At 40.4% G+C, this 23,932-nt stretch overlaps 1 protein-coding gene across 3 annotated transcripts in view; it reads right to left on the reverse strand.

Annotated features, from left to right (window-relative positions):
- LOC136874383 (uncharacterized) overlaps nt 1-23,932 on the reverse strand; it is a 260,795-nt gene that overhangs the window by 47,988 nt on the left and 188,875 nt on the right. Inside the window, exon 1 of one of the 3 annotated variants that reach the window (XM_067148021.2) lies at nt 20,957-21,031. The exons of the other annotated variants lie outside the window; for them this stretch is intronic. The gene's annotated coding sequence lies outside the window, so the exon portion shown is untranslated. Of the gene's footprint in view, nt 1-20,956; nt 21,032-23,932 lie in introns of those variants that run through there. 3 annotated transcript variants of the gene reach the window in all.

Here is a 23,932-nt window from a genome sequence, read left to right on the forward strand (position 1 = left end):
ACTAATCACTCTATCCCACTTACTGTCGACGTGATCGATGGGGACGTTCTACTCAAAAGTACTTGACATAATTGTATTAATAACTTCAGTAGAACTTTCGTTTTTGAAGTGTTAAATGGTAACACTCACGACGAAATGCGTCTACAGTGAAGACTATATGACCGGGCGAGTAGGTCTTGCGGTTAGGAGCTCGCAGCTGTGAGGTTACATCCGGGAGATAGTGGGTTTGAACCCCACTGTCGGCAATCTTGAAGATAGTTTCCGTGGTTTCCCATTTCACACCGGAGAAATGCTGTACATTAATTAAGTCCACGGCCGCTTCCTTCCCTCTCCTAGGCCTTTCCTCTTCCATCGTACCCATAAGACCTATCTGTGCCGGTGCGTCGTAAAGCAGAAAATGGTTAAAACCTTAGAAGACTATATAGAGGTTCGATACGAATACCGGAAGTAGATATCTACAGCACTAATCTGCGGAGCATCGTATGTTGTCTATAATTAGCTCGTAGAAATAATAATAATTTAAACAAAGCTGCAATTAATTTACCAACAGAGTTTACTCTTTGAGAAAATCTTAAAAACATTGTGCGTATCAATGTGCACATATGAAACATTTGAAGGTAGCTATTGGTATAAGGAACCCTTGTTTTGCTTTTAAAAATGAAACCTTTACCGGGCGAGTTGGCCGTGCGGTTAGGGGCGCGCAGCTGTGAGCGTGCATCCTGGAGATAATGGGCTCGAATCCCACTGTCGGCAGCTCTGAAGATAGTTTTCCGTGGTTTCCCCTGTTCACACCACGCACATGCTGGGGCTGTACCTTAATTAAGGACACGGTCGCTTCCTTCGTCCTTTCAACTCCCATCGTCAGCATGAAACCTATCTGTGTCGGTGCGACGTGAAGCAAATCTAATTAAAAAAGAAAAAAAGTGAAATCCCTGAGCTGCGAATCTAGTAAACAAGTGTCTGAGTTCAAAATTGAATATTTTCATTCTTGTATCTTTGTCATCCGTAGAGTAGAAGTTTTCAGGAACTGCCCCTCCTCCTCTTCCCTTTTCTTTCTACTTGTAATACTTCAAGGAATAGGAATAATGTTGAATACTAAAAAATATTAAATGAGAATATGTGTGTTTTAACAGATTTTATAATTGTTATGTACACATTTCTGTTTAAGAATAGTACATTTAGTACCTTTCCTTTCCTTTCCTTTCCTTTCCTTTCCTTTCCTTTCCTTTCCTTTTCTTTCTTTCTTTCTTTCTTTCTTTCTTTCTTTCTTTCTTTTTTTCATCTGCTTACCCTCGAGGGTCGATTTTTCCTTCAGACTCAGCGAGTGATCCCACCTCTACCGCCTCAAGGGCAGTGTCCTAGAGCTTCAGACATTGGGTCGTGGGATACAACTGGGGAGAATGACCAGTACCTCGCCCAGGCGGCCTCACCTGCTATACTGAACAGGAGCCTTGCGGGGGGATGGGAAGATTGGAAGGGATAGACAAGGAAGAGGGAAGGAAGCGGCCGTGGCCTTAAGTTAGGTACCATCCCGGCATTTGCCTGGAGGAGAAGTGGGAAACCACGGAAAACCACTTCCAGGATGGCTGAGGTGGGAATCGAACCCACCTCTACTCAGTTGACCTCCCGAGGCTGAGTGGACCCCGTTCCAGCCCTCGTACCACTTTTCAAATTTCGTGGCAGAGCCGGGAATCGAACCCGGGCCTCCGGGGGTGGCAGCTAATTATACTAACCACTACACCACAGAGGCGGACACATTTAGTACCTACCGGACAAAATTAAGTCAGCCATTTATCGTCAATGCCGTCTGGTAGAGTAAAACGGAACGTCGAAATTAACACACCTGCAGCCAAAAATGGCGTCACGTTCAAATGCCTTCACACGTTAGCTGAGACCATACGATTGTTAGACTACTTTTTTCTTTTGAATCAACAGGTGTAAAGGGGCAAGTTGGGAACTGTTGGCTCAACATGAACAAGGTCTTAGCCACAGACATACAGTAAATAGACAGGCAGCGCCGTATCTTGTAGCGTTGGAGCTGGTGAAGCCGGAAACTTGCGGCCGCCGCCATCTTACGCCACTACAGATTCACTGTAAACATGCATGTTACTATGTTACGTGCAGTTTTATTTCATGTTGTCTTTATGTACACTTTTCGGAAAAACACTGTGTGGTAGAATGATGAATACCCGCGTAGTGTTTGGGTGTGCTTTTTCATATTCACGAATAAGGAAGGAATAGGAGATTCAATACACTGGTAAGTGGCGTACTTGTGCTTATGTACACTTGTTGCCCACTTATTAATGCAATTATATTTACTATTAAAAATGCCTAATTCACTTCCTTCCGGTTTATATATGTTGGCGTTAGCCCTCTTGTGATGAAGTGCGGCATAGGGCCTATTAATGTTGTTGTTTGAGTCATCAGTCCATAGACTGGTTTGATGCAGCTCTCCATGCCATCCTATCCTTGCTAACCTTTTCATTTCTACGTAACTATTGCATCCTACATCTGCTCTAATCTGCTTGTCATATTCATACCTTGGTCTACCCCTACCGTTCTTACCACCTACACTTCCTTCAAAAACCAACTGAACAAGCCCTGGGTGTCTTAAGATGTGTCCTATCATTCTATCTCTTCTTCTCGTCAAATTTAGCCAAATCGATCTCCTCTCACCAATTCGATTCAGTATCTCTTCATCCGTGATTCGATCTATCAATCTCACCTTCAGCATTCTTCTGTAACACCACATTTCAAAAGCTTCTATTCTCTTCCTTTCTGAGCTAGTTATCGTCCATGTTTCACTTCCATACAATGCCACGCTCCACACGAAAGTCTTCAAAAACATCTTTCTAATTCCGATATCAATGTTTGAAGTGAGCAAATTTCTTTTCTTAAGAAAGCTCTTCCTTGCTTGTGCTAGTCTGCATTTTATGTCCTCCTTACTTCTGCCATCGTTAGTTATTTTACTACCCAAGTAACAATATTCATCTACTTCCTTTAAGACTTCATTTCCTAATCTAATATTTCCTACATCACCTGCCTTCGTTCGACTGCACTCCATTACTTTTGTTTTGGACTTATTTATTTTCATCTTGTACTCCTTACCCAAGACTTCATCCATACCATTCAGCAACTTCTCGAGATCTTCTGCAGTCTCGGATAAAATAACAATATCATCGGCAAATCTCAAGGTTTTGTTTTCCTCTCCTTGGACTGTGATTCCCTTTCCAAATTTCTCTTTGATTTCCTTTACTGCCTGTTCTATGTAAACATTGAAAAGGAGAGGGGACAAACTGCAGCCTTGCCTCACTCCTTTCTGGATTGCTGCTTCTTTTTCAAAGCCCTCGATTCTTATCACTGCAGATTGATTTGTATACAGATTGTAGATAATTCTTCGTTCTCGGTATCTGATCCCTATCGTCTTCAGGATCATAAATAGCTTGGTCCAATCAACATTATCGAATGCCTTTTCTAGATCTACGAATGCCATGTACGTGGGCTTGTCCTTCTTGATTCGATCCTCTAAGATCAGACGTAAAGTCAGGATTGCTTCACGTGTTCCTACATTTTTTCTGAAGCCAAATTGATCTTCTTCCAACTCACCTTCAACTTGTTTTTCCATTCTTCTGTAAATAATACGTGTTAAAGTTTTGCAGGCATGAGATACTAAACTAATGGTGCGGTAGTTTTCACACCTGTCAGCACCGGCTTTCTTGGAAATAGGTATAACAACATTCTGCCGAAAATCGGATGGGACTTCTCTTGTCTCATACATCTTGCACACTAAATGAAATAACCTTGCCATGCTGGTTTCTCCTAAGGCAGTCAGTAATTCACAGGGAATATCATCAATTCCAGGTGCCTTGTTCCTATTTAGGTCACTCACAGCTCTGTCAAACTCTGACCTCAAAATTGGGTCTCCCATTTCATCAGCATCAACAGCCTTTTCATGTTCCAGAACCAAATTATCTACATCTTTACCTTGATACAACTCCTGCCATCTTTCTGCTTTGTCTTCTTTCCCTAGAAGTGGCTTTCCATCTGAGCTCTTAATATTCATGTACCTAGATTTCCTTGCTCGAAAGGTTTCCTTGATTTTCCTGTATGCAGCATCTACCTTTCCCAGGACCATACAGCCTTCGACATCCTTGCACTTCTCCTTCAGCTATTCTTCCTTAGCTACCTTGCACTTTCTATCCACTTGATTCTTTAATCGCCTGTATTCTTTTCTGCCCTCTTCATTTCTAGCGTTCCTGTATTTTCGTCGTTCATCAATCAGGTCTAGTATCTCCTGAGTTATCCACTGATTCTTAGTTGATCTTTTTTTCCTTCCTAACATTTCTTCGGCAGCCCTACTGACTTCATTTTTCATGACTCTCCACTCTTCCTCTATATTGTTTCCTTCAGCCTTTTCATTTAGTCCTTGTGCAACATGTTCCTTGAAACAATCCCTCACACTCTTTTCTTTCAACTTGTCTAGATCCCATCTTTTTGCATTCTTTCCTTTCTTCAATTTCTTCAACTTCAGATGGCATTTCATGACCAAGTTGTGGTCAGAGTCCACCTCTGCTCCTGGGAAAGTTTTCCAATCCATGACCTGGTTTCTGAATCTCTGCCTAATCATAATGAAGTCTATTTGATACCTTCCAGTGTCTCCAGGTCTCGTCCACGTATACAGCCGTCGTTTGTGGTGTTTGAACCAAGTATTGGCAAGGACTAAATTATGATCAGTGCAGAATTCAACCAACCGACTTCCTCTTTCGTTCCTCTGTCCCAATCCAAACTCTCCTACTGTACTACCTTCTCTTCCTTGGCCTTCCACTGCATTCTAGTCTCCCATCACAATTAGATTCTCATCACCTTTTACATATTGTATTAAATCTTCTATCTCCTCATATATTCTTTCAATTTCTTCATCATCCGCTGAACTAGTAGGCATATAGACCTGCACTATTGTGGTGGGCATTGGTTTGGTGTCTATCTTGACGACAATAATTCTTTCACTATGCTGGTCGTAGTAGCTTACCCGCTGCCCTATTTTCTTATTCATTATTAAACCAACTCCTGCATTTCCCCTGTTTGATTTCGTGTTGATAATTCGGTAGTCGCCAGACCAAAAATCCTGTTCTTCCTGCCAACGTACTTCACTTATACCAACTACATCTAACTTTAGCCTATCCATCTCCCTTTTCAGATTATCTAACCTACCACAACGATTCAAACTTCTAACATTCCACGCTCCGACTCGCAGAATGTCAGTATCCATCTTCCTGATGATCGCCCCCTCTCGTGTAGTCCCCACCCGGAGATCCGAATGGGGGACTAGTTTACCTCCGGAATATTTTACCCGGGAGGAAGCCATCATCAGAACATCATTCATACAGAGAGAGCTGCATGTCCTCGGGAGGTAGTTACGGCTGTAGTTTCCCGTTGCTTTCAGCCGTGTAGCAGTATCAACACAGCTAAGCCATGTTGAGTATTATTACAAGGCCGTATCAGTCAATCATCTAGACTGCCGCCCTTGTAACTACCGAAAGGCTGCTACCCCCCTTTCGATGAACCATTCGTTAGTCTGGTCTCTCAACAGATACCCATCCGATATGGTTGCACCTGCGGCTCGGCTATCTGCATCATTGGGACACGCAAGCCTCCCCACCGCGGCAAGGTCACATGGTTCGCAGAGGAGGCCTATTAATATAATAGTAATTGTACCGTGTGGTACACGTCTACGCCGCACGTTTAAATCTTCCGCCTTAAAGTACTCCTCTACAGGATAAACAGTGAACTTGAAACTGGACCAACTTAAATTTTTCCTCTGAAGATGTCACTGTGTGAATTTCGACTTGTTTTTGTTTACTATTTATCAAGAAGTTTGGACATTCTCTCATAGATGTCACTGCCGAAAAACCTATGATCATGCACCCTGGTGCGAAGTGAAGGATCTTTATTTGAAGAAATTTTGTATTCATAAATTTGTTCTTTACTAAATTTCGTTCATTCAGTTGTGGGTTGGCAATATTTATCTTCCTTTCCGCCAATTTTGAATCTAGCCAATCCAGTATTTCTGTAATTAATTTCTAACCAATCACTGGCTTCTTCGTTTTGATGTGTAACTTTAGACTAACCAATAAAAGTGTGAGGGTGTGGCTTTATTATTCATGAAAGGTCTCGAACTTTCCCCGAGGGTTTATATACTGCTGATTTTCTTGTCTCTCGGCCACTTGATTAACATCAAACCTAGTGTGTGGACGAGTAGCAGGAGGCGGGAAGCGCCTCTTTCATCTGGCAGCAGGTCTTCTGCAAGGTAATGGCCTTTTAACATCTTTATTTCTTGCTAGCTCAGCAGAAACCTTTACGATGTAACCTAATTTCCTAAACATGTAATTTTCTGCCGGATTATGTAAAAACTTAATTAAATTTGTAACTGGAATTCGGGGATAGAGAGTGATTTACGCTCTCGAGCTCCCCTTCATTTTAGTTTGAGGTGACTACGTTTTGGTAACTGAATTTTTCTTTTCCGTAATGTTTAAATTTCCTCCTTATACGAGTCACCTCCATAGTTTGGGAATAGCCCCTGTTTCATCGGCCTAGTGCCTCTTAGGTTTTAAGAATGTATGTGTAGGAGTGCAAATACTCGCCTCCATTCCTTTTGGTTTTTCGGGCCATTTACTTAACCTGTTCATTTTCTACTAAGGCCCAGTAGGTTGGATACGAGGTACCCCCGTTTCATTTTTGTAAGTTGTGCCTTGTTTGCAAGCTTTTGTAAAGTCTGTTATTGCTTTGAAGAGGCTTGAAAAACTGAGAACGCGTCAGCTTTTTTCTTGTGTGCTAAAAGTGCCTCTGGGAGGCCTGATATTGTAATTTGGAGCAAGTGCTCCTTGAATGAAGGGGTTTTCTGCCCTTGAAAGTATTGTGCTTGGTATATTTGAGCTAGGAGCTCAAGGGAATTTTAAAGTGAGGGGCGTAAGGCCCAGAATTGCTCTGAATCTTTTCTTTTCTTGGTCTTGTACTTGATTGTCGGCTATTTGTTGACTTATTGTTATTTGTTAAATTTGAAAATTCTATGTGAAAATTGTTAAGTTTTGTCATTTTCGAAAATATAACCTTTAATGAAGTTTTAATCCATATCTCGGCTTTGTAGTTAGACCCATTCGTCCCGGCACCTTCTTTCACATCTGCTGATCCACCAAACCACGGTAATAATAATAATAATAATAATAATAATAATAATAATAATAATAATAATAATAATAATAATGTTGCTACAACATTTGGTTATAAGTTAAGTTTTTGTTTTGCTGGTGTTAGTAATTGAATAACAGCGGTCTCGGTCTCTTCTAATCTTTAAACATATATTATAAGAATTTCAAAATTACTGTTAGAGTGGAAGGATTGGTAAGCTTGCATCAATCGAAATAGTGTGTTAAGTTTGTTATCACAGAATATTATTGAATATATCTCAGGATTTGTGAGCCAATTCTCTACAATGTGATTTTTGTTAGCAAGCTGTTGTATAAAAGAAAATCCTTAGCCGGTCTGAGTGGCTCAGACGGTTGAGGCGCTGGCCTTCTGACCCCATCTTACCAGGTTCGATCCTGGCTCAGTCCCGTAATATTTAAAGGTACCGATATTCAAATATATCAGCCTCATGTCGGTACATTTACTGACACGTGAAATTCCTGCGGGACAAAATTCCGGCCCCTCAGCGTCTCCGAAAACCATAAAAGTAGTTAGTGGAACGTAAAATAAATAAGTATGAACATTGTTATAAAAAATCCTAATCCATTCATTTCTTTCCAGAACAGAGGTAATCTGTATGTTCATACGAAAGATGTTCATGTGCGCAAACTTACTGAGATGTATTTCTGAGAGAATACGTGTAATGGTTTAAGCTCAGTCATGAAGGAGAACATACCAAATGAAGTCACAGCTCACTTGTATGTAACATTTCTTTTTCGAAGTTAAAGCTCACTTACTTTAGACCTAAATTCTAAGGACACGCACGTTTACTGCGTGATTAGTGTAATTTCATCACTGTACCTGAAAATACGCGGGAGAGCCCGCCTGGTGGCCATGATCGTTAAGGCGTTGAAGTCTAAACGGCCTGTGACACCGTGGTTAGCCGGTTCGAGTCCCGTTGGTGAAAAAATTTCACAATCACTATGCTGGCCGGCAGGGTAGGAGAGGTGGTGGTGTACTATTTATAATCACTAAATTGCGTGACAAAATCCTGGATTAAATTTCAAACCTCTCCGCAATACTCAAATGGAGTGAGGGCATGTGACGCTGTTGATGGTCATTGGTCCGTCCGATGTAGACGTTAAGTCTTGAGCAGACCTATTTGTGCTATTCGACAGGACCAGGCTATGTGCCGGCACCGGGATTCACCCTCCCCTTTCCTAGTGTCATGTATCACGTGATTCATTTCATCTCTAAGTCCTCTGATGAGTTTGATGTCAGGAAGGGCATCCGGTCATAAAAGTTCACCACGGCAGATTCGTCTCATACCCGACCCCGTAGAGAAATGGGACGAGGATTGGACAAAAAAAAAAAAAAAATTGAAGATACGTGAAATCATGCTGCAAGAGAATTGAGTGGAAACAGATTTGATCAAAGATCGGTCTAAAGCAGTTTGATTATTTGTAAGCATAGGTAAAGTGATGTACCAGTCTTTCTTTTTTAACAGTAAAATAATGGACATAATATGTCTAATTAATCAATGTTATTGTTATTATTTCGATGTGCTTTTAATTATTTTAATCACCTCCTATCCATTATTCCCGTTTCGGCTACTATTTTACAATAATGTGTTGGAGTAGTGTCGTGACGGAAGATGGCGGCGGCCGCACGCTTCCTGCTTCAGAATCCTGCTGCTCAGTGCCAGTCTAAATCTATATACGTCTGTGGTCTTAGCTGAGGCTGAACGTCGTTGTGGGCGCTGGCAGAATTACTTGCAGGGGGGGGGGATGCAGTTCCGGTCGGTCGGTCGGTCGGTCGGGGTTGGGGGGGGGGGTGGAGGAGAGGAAGAGGAATTTTTACAATTTGAAGTTTCGCTGGTTAAAGGCATTTTATAACCTAAAATACGACCTTTTTACTTCAATTAATTGCTAGTACTTTCTGATTTGTTTCCTCATGTATTTACTATTTTGTTAACATGAAATAAAATTGGGCTTGTCCGGCTTAATCATCAACGTACTGGCCTTCGGTTCAAGAAACCGCGGATTCGATTTCCGGCCAGGCCGAGGATTTTATCTGCGTATGGTTAACTTCTGTAGCTCGGGAACTGGCGTTTGTGTTCATCTTCATAATAATGTCACTGATTTTACGTCTGGAATTTTGTCTCGCAGGAGTTATTTTACGTGCCAGTAAATCTATCGTCATGAGGATGAAGTATTTGAGCACCTGCAAGTACCACAGGACTGAGCCAGGATCGAACCTGCCAGTTTGGCCTCAGAAAGTTTTAATGCATGTTCATTAACCTCTATGCATTGAATTTCTGTTCTGTGATACAGCGTTTTAGCGTACTATACTGATTCATTAGTATTAAATTTATGCATTGAATTTCTGTTTCATTGAATAAATTACATATAATATAGGACATATTTTTCTTGAGGATTTTCCCACTTCAACATACCTTCTTCATGAGCCATGGGGAGGGATTATGATTGCAAGTGCACCTTCTTGCACCTACCCCGCGACGTTGTACTCTTATCTGGAATGGTTCGCGTGGCCGAGCAAGAGACAGGCTGATACCGTGCCAAGCCAAGAAATATGTTATGCAAGAGTGACCTCACGAAGTTACTCCAGTCAGGTGGAGCCAAGTGGGGCATCACATTTTCTCTGTCGGGAAGTGAACTACGGACAATCGCCCCTGTAAAAAGATTTTCGTCTGCTAGACATACATACATACATACATACATACATACATACATACATACTGAACCCTTTAGGTCCTTATTGAGGGATACCTACCTTCCTTACCTATCAGCAAAGTTCATGAGATCTGTCTCTTGGGTCGTTTCGGGTTCTTCGTCACTTGCTGAGGTAAAGGTAGGGTTCATTAATTCTAATCTATCTACTGGAATGAAAGGTCTATTTAAAAGATTCCTATTTATTCAGGGAAATGAAGTAATTTACTATGTCAACGATGTCATAGTCAATTGTGTCCACTGGACACCACAATCATTTTTACATAAATGTCAGAACACTGGTGTGAGACTTTAACGTAACTGCCTGATGGGCAATCTTACTAGAAACCATTATCTCAATTATTAATCATTTAAGAAAGGAAAGTCTGGAAATCCTTAAATTCGGCTTCCATGTGAGACCACATGTACCATCATAGTGATTCGTTATGGTCCAGCCCTCGTAACACGAACTCTGGACTCTGAGTATAATTAAGGCCGTCCAATCGGTGTGTGCCACACAGTGGTTCTACGGCATGGGCCCTTAATTGAATCGATGTGACCTGCGTCTATGTCACGGACCGACATCTAATCTTCTAAGTTACTTTAAAGTCATTGTGGATGATGACCGCAAGGAAATGATGCTACAATGGCATATGGCCCTAATCTAAGTCACTGAGGTTGATGACCCCCTGACCATCCAAGTTTCTACGCTGAAGGCTAAACACAATTAAGTTACATCGGTTGATGACCAAAGTTCCACTTTACTATCCCCAGCACATTCACTGCTCAATCAATCAAAGTTCAATAATTACAACAATAGCAATGCTCACAAACTTTGTGGCAGTAAAATCCATTTCCTTCGGATATGTCCCTTTAATCTTTACTTTATTTTTAATATTCCCCAGACAACAAACTAAAATTTCCAGAATGCATCTCCAAGTTATTCGCTTGATTAAAGTTATTTCAAAATGCGGTTTCACTGAATTTAATAATTTAATAAATTTAAATGATTTATCGAAATGTTAAAGAACAGTAAATTTTATCTCCGCGGACTCTGGTTTCTTCACAGCTTTCTACGCAGCTGCGATGTGAATTCAATATTGCGATGTTTATCTGGCTGGAAAAGAATTTGTTACATCATTCATGTCCAGCTATATATCTCATCTCGTGATATCATGCTTAAAAATCTAATCTAATCCTAACCGTTTAACACTTGGATATCCTAATAATCTACGTACAAACCAAACAACTCGCCATATAATTACGATGTCATATCTCGTCATTACCATTATGAATTTTGCACACCCCTCACAGACAAATCGATCATCACGACCATCGCTCTATATTTTGGACAACCCTGAAATTGGGTTACTCTGTTCCTTATACTCGAAGTTCATGGTTTCAAATGTTCATTACGTCCCCAATTACAGTACTTCACAATACTTAGATCATTACCGGCTATGAATTTTCAACTAAATCCAGCATTTTAACGTTTCCCTGGCCGAGAATACAGTCTCAATACCAAGCCTGTCCCGTTAGATAGCTGAGGTGTCTCACCCCCTCGCTCGCTTGGCAGTTACAGGAACCACCTGGTTTATTCACAGTTGACTGACTTCTCAAACGTTCCCTTTAAACTCTGCCGACATAATTAAACAAATACGATATTCTAACCAACAAAGTGCACAGATTATGCTTCAAGATGCCCACACTAATTATACGCGTCGCCAATTATACCGCTATGGATTTCTATGAATTTCTTTCCATTCTCAACATTATAAAATATTCCTCGGGCTATCATATCCCGGCTTCAATGACAGGACTCTAACCTGATTCGCACATCTCATCTCAACTCATATAAAACATTCCTCGGGCTTCAGTGTCCCGGCTTCAATGACAGGTCCAACCTGATTCACAAAACTAACCTCTGTTTCCCAGCTCCACAATTATCATCGACCAAGAACTGGAATAAAATCCCCACTAGAAATCCCAACATCTAATATCGCACAATGCATTACTCATGAATAACTTCGCATAAATGATATCGTATTTAATAACTTGATTTTTACGAGAAATGACTGAAACATTCTACTAGATCTTTTTATTGTCAGTCAGACACAGTTTAAAATGGGCATTAAAAAAAGAACGCTTCTCTCCGTGACCAAATTCATCACCCTTGGCTCTCACCCGACAGCGCGCTTCCACTCGATTGAAAATGAGTGACCATGGATTATTATTATTAACGTCAAATTGCAGACAGAAGAATTTTACATCGAATGAACATCTTACATTGACATCACAAAATACAGGCAGTACACTCACACGGATGACGATCTACATTGGACGTGATATCACTTCGGAACCCTATTCAATAACTTTTTACAACATTATATGGCACTCGCAAGACTTCAAAATTTTATCCAAGTGAAAAATAAAACCAATGACTCTTTTAGTCGTACTCTCACATTTACCAAAACTTAGTAGGGCGACCACTGCGTCGTATATCCCCATGCAAATACACTTTAAGAAATCACGAGACGAGATATAAGAGGCAGTAAGATGGAAAGTCACATTACCTTATGTAGTCACACCATTGTTCGTCATAGGGCTCACCTGCGACCCTGGCATTTTATTTAGCCATTTTTACATTCATGGCTGTACATATCATTGTGTTTCTTCAGGTTTCCTGGAATAAAGCATAAAAAAAAGAAAATACCCTTCACTTGTTTGCGGAGCGCACACGATGGATTATAATTATTCCCGCACACGAATTACTTAATCACATTAGAATATTTCAGTACTTTGACCGTCCTATCTGATACACTTATTTCTCTCAAGAAAACTATCTCCCCATGGAGTCAAGACTTAGCCGCAATGGCTAAAATCTGCAGTCGAACTCAGTCTACTTTCGTTGGTTTGATTTCGCAGAGCAGCTCAACAATTTTTCGTCCGCTTTGTATCACAAATGCCGGAGAAGGAAGCTTCGTCATGGCGTCCCTTCATATTTATAGCAGTTACCCCCTCTCTTCGGATCTCTCCCTTTGCCGCCAAGAAAATTTCTCTAAATTTTCTGACTTACCTAAACTGTAATTTCAAGAGTTTTGAAAGTGACTACATGCTTGCTACATTTCTGATGGTAGTGTTCATGGACATTTAAAAATTTTACGGGTTCGATTTGTGAGATGATTGACCTCCTGTGATAGGCACTATATTTTTTTGACTTGGCGTGGTCACGCCGTGTACACGCGCTTTGAAATAGTTCATAAAAATTACTTGAGATTCTTCCGCCGTCGACACGTGTGGTTGGCGTCACGTACCCCAGAGCGTGGGACCGAAGGTAATCACCCCCTCGTCACGTGTCAACTCCATGCTATCAAGAATCCAACTTTAAGTTTAATTGTCATATAATGCATAATGTTCTTAGGGCACAAAGGTCATGGGTTCAATACATACATACATACATACATACATACATACATACATACATACATACCTCCTTGGCCTTCGGTTCAGAGGACCTCCGGGCTCGATTCTCGGCTCTGGCAAGAAATTTGAAACTTGGTACGAGGGCTGGAACGGCGTCCACTCAACCTCGGGAGGTCAACTAAGTAGAGGGGTTTCGATTCCCACCTCACTCATCCTCGAAATGACTTTCAGTGGTTTCCTAACTTCTCCTCCAGGTAAATACCGGGATGTAACCTAAATTTTCTCTTACTTTCCTATCCCTTCCAATCTTCCCATTCCCCTACAAGGTCCCTGTGAGAGCACCTGGGCGAGGTACTCCTCCCCAGTTTTATCTCCCCGACCCAAAGTCTCACGCTCCTGGACCAATCCTTGAGGTGGTAGAGATGACATCCCTCCCTGATTCCGAGGGAAAACCAACCCTGAAGGGTAGGCCTAAACGGATTAGAAAGAAAGAAACTTATTTCTATCATGTTGTCCATAGCATCATTGAGGTATATTTTACGTAATTTTTATCTTTTCCAAGGGAGCCCTAGACCCGGTGAGCGTCGGTATGTTAGTTGAAATTTTTTGTATGTAACCTCTGTCTGTCTCTCTGTCTGTCCCAAAGACTGGCTGGATCCTCAACAGATCCACTGGTCACTGAAGATGTATAGTAAAACAATTAGTGAGACAGTTTCCCGTTGATTTCCTCACCGAGCTAAAAGTGCTATTACATATCAGTCTGTCAGACCTACTAAAATGCATCTATAATTGTCCAAGTGAGCAAAACTTTCACACCGTTCATCACAAAGACAGGCTGCATAAGTTTTCTAGAAATATTCCTATTTAAGCCACTTTCACATTATCAAAGCTAAGGAGAGACACAGGTCATTGAGAAAGTAAGAAATTTGTTCTAGCCCAAAGTCAGAGCATTGTAAACACTAAAACTCACTATAAAAGGGTCTGGGCGTAGTCAACATTTAAATATGTTTAAATGTGAGTCACACCCGTTGGTACTTTTTGTAGCTCGTCAAAAAGCTTCTGTTGATGTGACATCTCTTAACCCTTACATTGCCAGGCGATAATGCAAAGGTGTGCTCTAAAAGTGCCACATGGCTTTTAAGAAGAACGCAAGCTTTGGGTAAAAAGCAAGGTAAAAGCAAAGTCATATCCGTACAGGCCATGAAGGCCCTTGGAGGAGTGGAAGGTAAAGGCTTCCACTGTCCGTAACCTCGGCACTTGATGGGGTTTAGCTCTACGCACGACCGCCTTTGCCCCCAGGTTAACCTGGATGGGGCTAAGTGAACCTCAGAGCCATGTGCACCTCCGAAAGTGGAAATCTTGTTTCTTAAATTTTACGACTTCCTGACGGGGATTCGAACCCACGTCCTTCCGGGCGAACCGAGCACGCTTATACCGCCTCAGCCAGGCAGCCCCTCTTTGGATAAAAAATAGATTGTAATTCCTCTGCGAATTAAGAAACTGAAACTCTTCCTTAAAGTGAAGAACATGACCACTTAAACTTTTGTCACTTTTTATGACAACAGAAAATTTATTCTTGATTTCAGGAAATAATTACTGCAAGATTTTAAATTTTGAAAACCGAAAATTTTGAAATTTGACACATTTTTGTGACTGCACAACCAAGAGGCAATAAAGGTGAGTGCTGGAAATTACTAAAACGTTATGTAAGAGTCATGATTCATTTGTCTGTCTGTTAGGTCATCAGCCCAGAGGCTGGTTGGATCCTCAAACAGCACCACCAAAGGCTATGCAGTTATTGGGAAACCACAAAAACCAATGGCAGTGCCAAAATGCGGCGTACTAGGCAAGACTAGGAGTGAGGTAGTTTGCCATTGCTTTCCTCACTGGGCCAGTTCTATTGTAGCACAGCTAACCCTATGAGCAACACCTTTCATGACACTCAGACACACTGGTTGTGTTCTGAATGTCATTAATCAGCACCACCCATACCCCAGCAGCTTCCATATTGTCACAGCCATGGATGAGACTGGGACTTCAGTGGAAGCTACACTTTGCTCTGGCCTGTGCCAAGCGATGGATGCAAAAGTACTGTATCGATCAAGAAATGACAGTAGGCTGATGATTCATTTAGGTGTAATAAAACCTGTATAGAATATACTGTAGATGAATTCATGCGTTGGTATTCAGTTATTTCAAAACCACATCTTGTTCTTCCTGCCTTGTCTTCATATTTATGCCACGGGACTGTGTCAGGACTGGACCCCATAATCTTGATCACAGCAGGTGACTCTGTATTCATCTGTGCTACCTAAACCGGCTGATTTAATATTAAAAACTAGCCAACTCTTCTCTAGTGTGTAGATCAGAGCTTTTCAAATTGTCCGCCGGGGAACCCAGAGCTCCCGTGTTGTAATGTCAAGGGTGTTACGAAGTCGATGCCAAATTTTAATTAAAACTAATAGCAAGCTCTCTTGACTCCAACTATAAAATCGTCGATTTGTGGTCACGAAATGCAATTGAAAGAGGAACTGAAAGCGTATTCTCCACAGTTAATTAACGAGAATTATTATTTATTTATTTATTTATCGTGTCAGAAGTACAAAGTAAGAGAGACAAAAATATGACTGGATAAGAAATTCTTTCGCAATCTTCCACGCTTGCGAACTTCAACTTACTGACGAGAAAGAGTTGGTAGACTTTAAGACGAACCATACTTGTGAAGTTAAGTTCCAGGAATCAGAGTTCAACAGCTTTTGGATATAGAGTCAGGAAGATTTTCCTCGATTTTGTAAATGTGCTATCATTATTTTGCTGCAGTTTTCTGCAACATGTACATGCAAAAGTACTTTTTCTGCTATGATGAAGTACAAAGGCAGTGTATTGCGGAATTTTGAGAATGTTGGATAAAAATAAAAATGGCCTGTGGCCCGGTGCAGGTCTTTCGAGTTGACGCCGTATAGGCACCCTGCGCTTTTGTGAGGATGTGACACGGCACAAACACCCAGTCCCCGAGCCATAGGAATTAAGTAATGACAGTTAAAAGCCCCGATACGACCGGGAATTGAACCCAAAACCTCTTGGACTAAAGGCCAGCATACTAACCATTTAGCCATTGAGCCGGACACAGAATGTTAGATGCATAAATGCGTCTGAATTTGTCATACGTCTGATGAGGTATAAAAGATGTCTGTAAAATTCACCCAGCTCATGTAAGTCATTAAACTTTTCTGTACCGAGCTCGATAGCTGCAGTCGCTTATGTGTGCGGCCAGTATCCAGTATTCGGGAGATAGTAGGTTCGAACCCCACTGTCGGCAGCCCTGAAAATGGTTTTCCATGGTTTCCCATTTTTACACCAGGCAAATGCTGGGGCTGTACCTTAATTAAGGCCACGGTCGCTTCCTTCCCTTTCCTAGCCCTTTCCCGTCCCATCGTCACCATAAGACCTATCTGTGTCGGTGCGACGTAAAGCAAAAAAAAAAAAACTTTTCTGTAACCAAGCTACTTAACGTTTCAAAAACATTCTTACTATGGATATGCGGTGCTATGTATAACTTTTGAATGGTATTCGATTATGGATAAGCAGTGTTTTGTAGTTCTTAAAGATATGGAATGCATTAAAATTACTAAAAATCATTTAAAAATTATTGGCCATTAATTTGTAATTCTTATTATTTTAATTTATATCCGCTTTCTAATTGTTTGGTGCGTGCCGTGTACAATCATGTGGAATACAAGGGCGCCGACATGAGACGAAGTGTGGAAACCTCTGGTCTAGGTATTGACCCTGGAGTCTCGATTCGCCCAATGCTATCCCGTCTTCACGGTGTTTATCGTGGTGCCACTCCTATTCTGTTCGATCGTGCTGAGTTCACTTCATAAGGCATCCCCATCTGTCTATCGTGTTAGATGGTGTTAGCCCACTCTGCTGTACAGTTGTACAAAAGAACAACATTACTTACTAATTCACAAAGCAACAACCAAAAGAAAATTAATAATCTGCTTTTATCTTCCGTTTGAAATTTAAAGAGCGAGAGCGAAAAATAGAAACACAATGAAACTTTCACTTCTTTGTACATTTTATTGTCTATAAAACATTATTACTATTCCCCTTACCTTTTTAATGTGCTTTTTGTTCTTTGCATCATCTACTGTTAGTTCACCAGGACGGAAGTGTAGAAGTTTCTTCTGTATATCTCCTTGACTATTTCCACATACATTCTCTCATCGATATATGAACTACATCTTACTTTTAATTCCAGAACGTTTGTGTACGGCGATATCCAGTGAACACTGCATTTTACAGGCTTCAGAGCTTTTGTACTCTCATCCCAGGCCCTCAACTCAAGTTTCGATCACCTTTCAGGAACCAAACCCCAAAATTACAGATCGCAGAGTCGTGAAAACATTCCAACACCGATGCAATCGGTGAGTCGGTTTCCTTCTGTTTCCAAGATTGTGGATTAGACCCCGTCTAAGGTCGGTGGCATTTTAGGGTGTTCGCATGCATGATTGGTGACGCAATATAATCTGCCTGCATATCCGTTTATTTTTTTGCTAGTGCCTCTACGTCGTACCGACACAGACATTGTTTTATGGCGACGATGGGATAGGAAGGGCCTAGGAATTGAAAGGAAGTGGCCGTGGACCTAATTAAGGTACAGCCCCAGCATTTTCCTGGTGTGAAAATGGGAAACCATGGAAAACCACCTTCAGGGCTGCCGACAGTGGGATTTGAACCCACTATCTCCCTGAAGATGACTTCCAGTATGTTAAAGAACTTACGTAGAACAACATTCACGCACGCGCTAATGGCAGGGTGTACATTAAGACATTCACAAACACTCAACCCCTGAGTCATAAGATTTAACTAAATGCGGATAAACTCCCCGACCCGGTCAGGAATCGAACCTAGGACCCACTGAATCGGAGCCAAGGAGTCAAATGACAATAATAATATAATATAATATAATATAATATAATATAATATAATATAATATAATATAATATAATATAATATAATATAATATAATATAATCATTATGGTGTCGAAGACTAAAGAATACCGGTACGTATTTCTTTATTTTAAAGGGAGATTCCATGTACCTATTTTCACGTCTGTAACATGTTGAGTTTTTGAGATATACTCATTTAAAATATTTAGCCCATTATGACTTCATTTGACCGCGACTTAAGTGGATTATCCGAAAACAAAATATGCGGTTTTATTTATTTTTAAAGGAGACTCCGAATACCAATTTTTACGTCTGTAACATGCTAAGTTTATGAGAGATACTCTTTTTAATAATTCACCCACCTTTTCACTTCTTTTCACCCCCCTTACGTGAATTTTCCGAAAAAAAATATGTGTGTGTTTATTTTTAAAGGAGATTCCAAATACCAATTTTCACGCCTTTAAACTGTTTTTGAGATATAGATATACTCGTTTTAAAAATTCATCCCTCTTTTCACCATCTCAGCGAAGGAATATCCAAAAATCCTCCCTTAGTGAGCACCTACAACTGCAATATAAATGTATCCCCAGAATTCCTTCTTTATGTCCAGTAGTTTTGGCTCGGCGATGATGAGTCAGTCAGTCAGTCAGTCAGTGTTATTTTATATAATTACACAGATATCGTAATAAGCTATGTCGTACTAAACGATTTTTAAATACAGTGTTTATATAGGATTCAGACGGGACCGTTAGATTTCGCCGTTATATCCAATACGACGTTAAAAGCGGTGTCGCAATAAACGGTTTCGATCGTTTACCTGACAAAACTGATTAAAACTTCTACGAAGATTGCCCAACAGAGATTCGTTTATCTAGTAGAGTAAAACCGAACGTTGAAACTGACATGCAGGCAGATTAAATTGCGTCAAATCAAAATACATGCATACGCTTGTTGAGGACACACGATATATAATTATTATTTATCTCTAAATTAAACACGCTTTCTCTTACTCATTAGCATTCTATGCCTATTTAACATCACTCATCCCGGGTAAAAGCCAGGTAAGTCTTTTTTTCAGTTTTTAATTTTTTTCAGTCAATGCCCTCTATCCTTCGACACTAACAAGACAAGTCATTTCGTCATAATACTGAAGAAATAGTTAAATTGTACTCCCAGATTATTTAAGAACACAATCACCGGTAAGAACCAGATAATTTGAGTTATTTTGTTAATATTCTGAATATTGTTAATAAGAGGATTCAACCAGGTAAGTCAGTTTGTCTTGTGTGTATATATTTTCTGTTGGTATTGTGGATGCGGACATTATTTTCTTGTAAATGAATTATTGGTAGCGAATTTACACAGCTGCCATTGTTAAAAGCCTGCTCAATATTAATAGTTAACAATGCGCGAATGCGACTTGCACTACTTTGGTTTTGACAGGTCCACATCAGAAAATAATGCCCGGTCAATATTGAACAAGTCACTTTCATTCAAGGTTCAAAGCAGATACTTCATTAATATTTTGAATTAAACAAAATTAATCCAAAAACATTATTTAAAAAGCTGCTTCATATAACGCAGATTGGTTTGACAACATTTGCTGACCGGGTGAGTTGGCTGTGCGGTTTGGGGCGAGCAGTTTGCATCCGGGAGATAGTAGGTTCGAACCCCACTGTCGGCAGCCCTGAAGATGGTTTTCCATGGTTTCCTAATTTAACACCAAGCAAATGCTGGGGCTGCACGTTAATTAAAGCCACGGCTGCTTCCTTCCCACTCCCAGGCTTTTCCCATCACATCGTCGCCATAAGACCTATCTGTGCCGGTGCGACGTAAAACACTTTGTAATATAAACACATTTGGTAAATCGGGTGATTTCGTTACGTTTAAAAAAAATGCTTCCCCTGAGAAATTACCTTTCTTGACTTATCTTGTTATTCCCTGGGAAGAGTGAACTAATAACCAGCGCTAGGATTTTGATGACATGTCATCTTTTAATTGATTCACAACAGACATTGCTAATTTGTACAGAAATCCTGATCATAGTCCCCACATTGTACAGTAGAAATGCTAATTTATTGTAAATTTTGCCGTTTAAAAAAGTATACGTCATTATTTGGTGACTTTATAGAATTTATTAGACCATTTTATACATTTTGAGCCATTTTCTTACATGTTCGAGGATTTTGAAGCATTTAGGCGTGGGTATTGGATATTATAACTACTTTAAGTGAGGATAACTACAGAGACTTGAGAATCTTTACAAAGCTTTGTCAATCTGGGGACTCAAGAGACTTTGTTCACTACTTCTCGAAAAAGTCGAAGTTCCAGGAGAGAGACCTCCAATTGGAGAAGGCTTCCTCGTGAACAGTCGAGATTTTCTTCTCAAGACACGGAGCAGAATTCTCTGCGAAACGTAGATAATTTCACCTTGTTTTCTTAAAATGGCAAAAGCCCAAAAGCGTATTATAATGTCTATAACATAAACATAGGTTATACCAACTCGATTAATAAATTGATTGTAAAATTTCATTTAAATGTTGTTATTTTTTAAAGATTTCGGATCATTTCACGGGATTTTGCCGTCATTTTGTCATTTTTTAAACACCCTTCGATCATCAAAATCCTAGCCATACTAATAACGCAACAGTATAATAATTGATACCTGATGTTGTGCCTTTTGAAGACTCATGGTCGACTGTTGGGCGGACACCATGATCTCCACACGGACGGAGCTCCATTCTCGCGAAGGAACATGTAATAACTGCATTTGTTGGTGCGAGTGGACAGAGAATTCCAGTTTCCATCCGCATCATACGGTATTACCGTACGAGAAGATAGATAGCTGGTATTTCAATGCTAACTGGTTACTTACAGACCTTCACATGTGTACACACGTGCGGTAGTGTCGGTGATGCCATACCGTGACATTCACTTCCTGAAAGTCGTGCAGATCCCTACCGCAATTAACTGTAAGAGATACCTCGACAACAATAAGGTACCAGAGAACTGTACCATGTGGGGAAATTCGTCTCAATTTGAAACCATTCCTGTGAATTTCGTAACAACTCGCAATGGTAAGTATCGGCGGCTAATGATGATTTCAGCTGAAATGTAACACAGGGAAGCACGCCGTGTGCATAGAAAAAGAAAAGATCTGGGGGTGTTATAAATGAGGTTCTCAGGGGTAAATGAAATGGCGTATGGCTTTTTTAGTGCCAGGAGTGTCCGAGGACATGTTCGGCTCGCCAGGTGCAGGTCTTCTGAATTGATTCCCGTAGGCGACCTGCGCGTCGTGATGAGGATGAAATAATGATGATGAAGACGACACATACACACAGCCCCCGTGTCAGCGAAATAAACCTATGATGGTTAAAATTCCCGACCCTGCCGGGAATCGAACCCGGGACCCCTGTGACCAAAGGCCAGCACGCTAACCATTTGGCCATGGAGCCGGACTTATCAGGGGTAGCAAGCATCCTAACAATAATAACTTAAAGAATATCGAAGTACTGAACGTTAATGGTAGTCAGTGTTATATAGATAATGAAATAGCTGACTGATTAACTTAATACCTATTATGTTTCGGTTGCAGAAAATCTAAACAAAAAGATCCCTTATACAGACAAATTGACAACCCTTAATAAAAAAATATACGCAATTCTTTATTTTTAAGTGGCCGTAGCCGTGTTGAAACACCGGATACCATGAGATCTCCGAAGTTAAGCAACATTGGGCGTGGTCAGGAGTTGGATGGGTTGCCACGCGCTGTTGGTGGGGGGTAAGGGAATGGAGGAGCGGAAAGGAAATGGCCACCCTACCGCACGTAAACTCCGGCTCAGGAACACCTCTGCGGAGGTTTGGACCTGCCTTCGGGCAGAATAACCCTTACCTTACCTTTATTTTTATACCAGTAGCTACTGAGGAAATTTCACGATGCATAGATGTAGGGCTCGGACGTTTAAGATCTAAAAATAGCCAAATAAGCAAGCAAATATGACAGCAAAAATGTTGAAATATGACCTCGAAAGTGATGAAATATGACGTAAGAATTACAAAATATGACCAGAAAATGATCAATCTATGTTCATTTTAAAATAAATTATAAATAGAAACGGCAATTCCTTTGATACATATTTGTTAACTACTTTATTCTTACTTTCATATTAATTTTCTGAATATACGTGTTTAGTAGTTATTCACAATCTATTGTCCTCGATTCGTAGTGTTCATTCTGTAGGAACAGATTTCATTGTGTATTTCTCCAGGAAATTCTTGAAACGGAGATTGTTCACCTTGTTCAAAGGAATGTTTGCAGACACCATCTCACGAAGTTCCCTTGAAAAATCCGAACACCTGTTCATCGCTGAATATGTGACAACCTTATCGAAATCAATTACTGCCTCTTATTATCTACGTGTGTTCGTTTGACATTGCTGCTGAATTTTGCCGTGTTACAGTATTGTTGCACATTAAAACTTTTTTCAGCCACAACTTTCACTTCACACAACTTGCAAAATAGAACTAGACAGTCTGTGTAGAAATTTTCTTCTCCAAATTCCTTAACAAAGCTTCGTAACTTAACACTAATAGAAGACCTTTTCCTTATACATACTGGAATGTGTGCTGGGGTACGATTCAATGTAAACTGACGCTTGTGTAAATGAAAGGAGGTTGAGGTTCTAATATCTGAACAAAGTCCGCATTCGGTAAGTTGAAGATGATTTTGCACAGCTACAGCTGTTGTCACACCGCCGAAATACGACCAGAATATGACGTTTCTACAAAAATAGCTCAAAATATGACCTTACGACAAAAATAGATAAAACATGCGTTTATATGACAAATAAAAATCACTTAATTGTGACGATAATCACGTGATTTGCACTAAAATCCTGTCAGGCAAGAAAATAGAGACAAAGAAGAATATATGACTTTTCCTAAACATCCGAGCCCTATAAGTAATTAAAGTTCTAATAATGGTGACATTTTTAGCAGTCACTTTGTAAAGAAACGCAATGAAGTATTAGTAACTCCCATAGTGGAAGTAACAAACTTATCTTTAGCAAATGGATATGTGGCTGATAGCCTAAAAACAGCCAGAGTAGTCCCTGCATACAAAGGTAGCAGTAAAGATGAACCTGACAACTACAGGCCGATCTCCATTCTTTCGGAGTTGAAAAAGATACAGGAAATGCCAGTAGAAACAAAGACTTCTGAAATTCTTAGAATATAATATTTTTTACCAATAAACAGTATGGGTTTCTGGAGAAGTCAAGCACAACTGCAGCTGTGGTTGATGTAGTGCATGCATTTCAAGAAACTCTGGACTCTGGTCTTGGTCCTGGAGGTCTTTTCATTGACTTGTGCAAATCTTACTTGATTCAAGAATTGGAAAAAGAATCCAAAGAAAAGCAGCTCGATTTGTTCTGCGTGACCTCCAACAAAAGAGTAGCGTTACAAAAATATTGCAACCTTTGGGCTGGGAAAACTTGGGAGAAAGGAGACGAGCTGCTCGACTAATATCACAATATGAAGACAAGGTTGGAATTTAAGAGATCAAATTGGGACAAACATTCGTTTATAGGAAGGAGAGTTAGGGATTGGTATAAATTACCAAGGGAGATGTTCAATAAATTTA

Source organism: Anabrus simplex, chromosome 5, assembly GCF_040414725.1.
Source record: "Anabrus simplex isolate iqAnaSimp1 chromosome 5, ASM4041472v1, whole genome shotgun sequence".
NCBI lineage: Eukaryota > Metazoa > Arthropoda > Insecta > Orthoptera > Tettigoniidae > Anabrus > Anabrus simplex.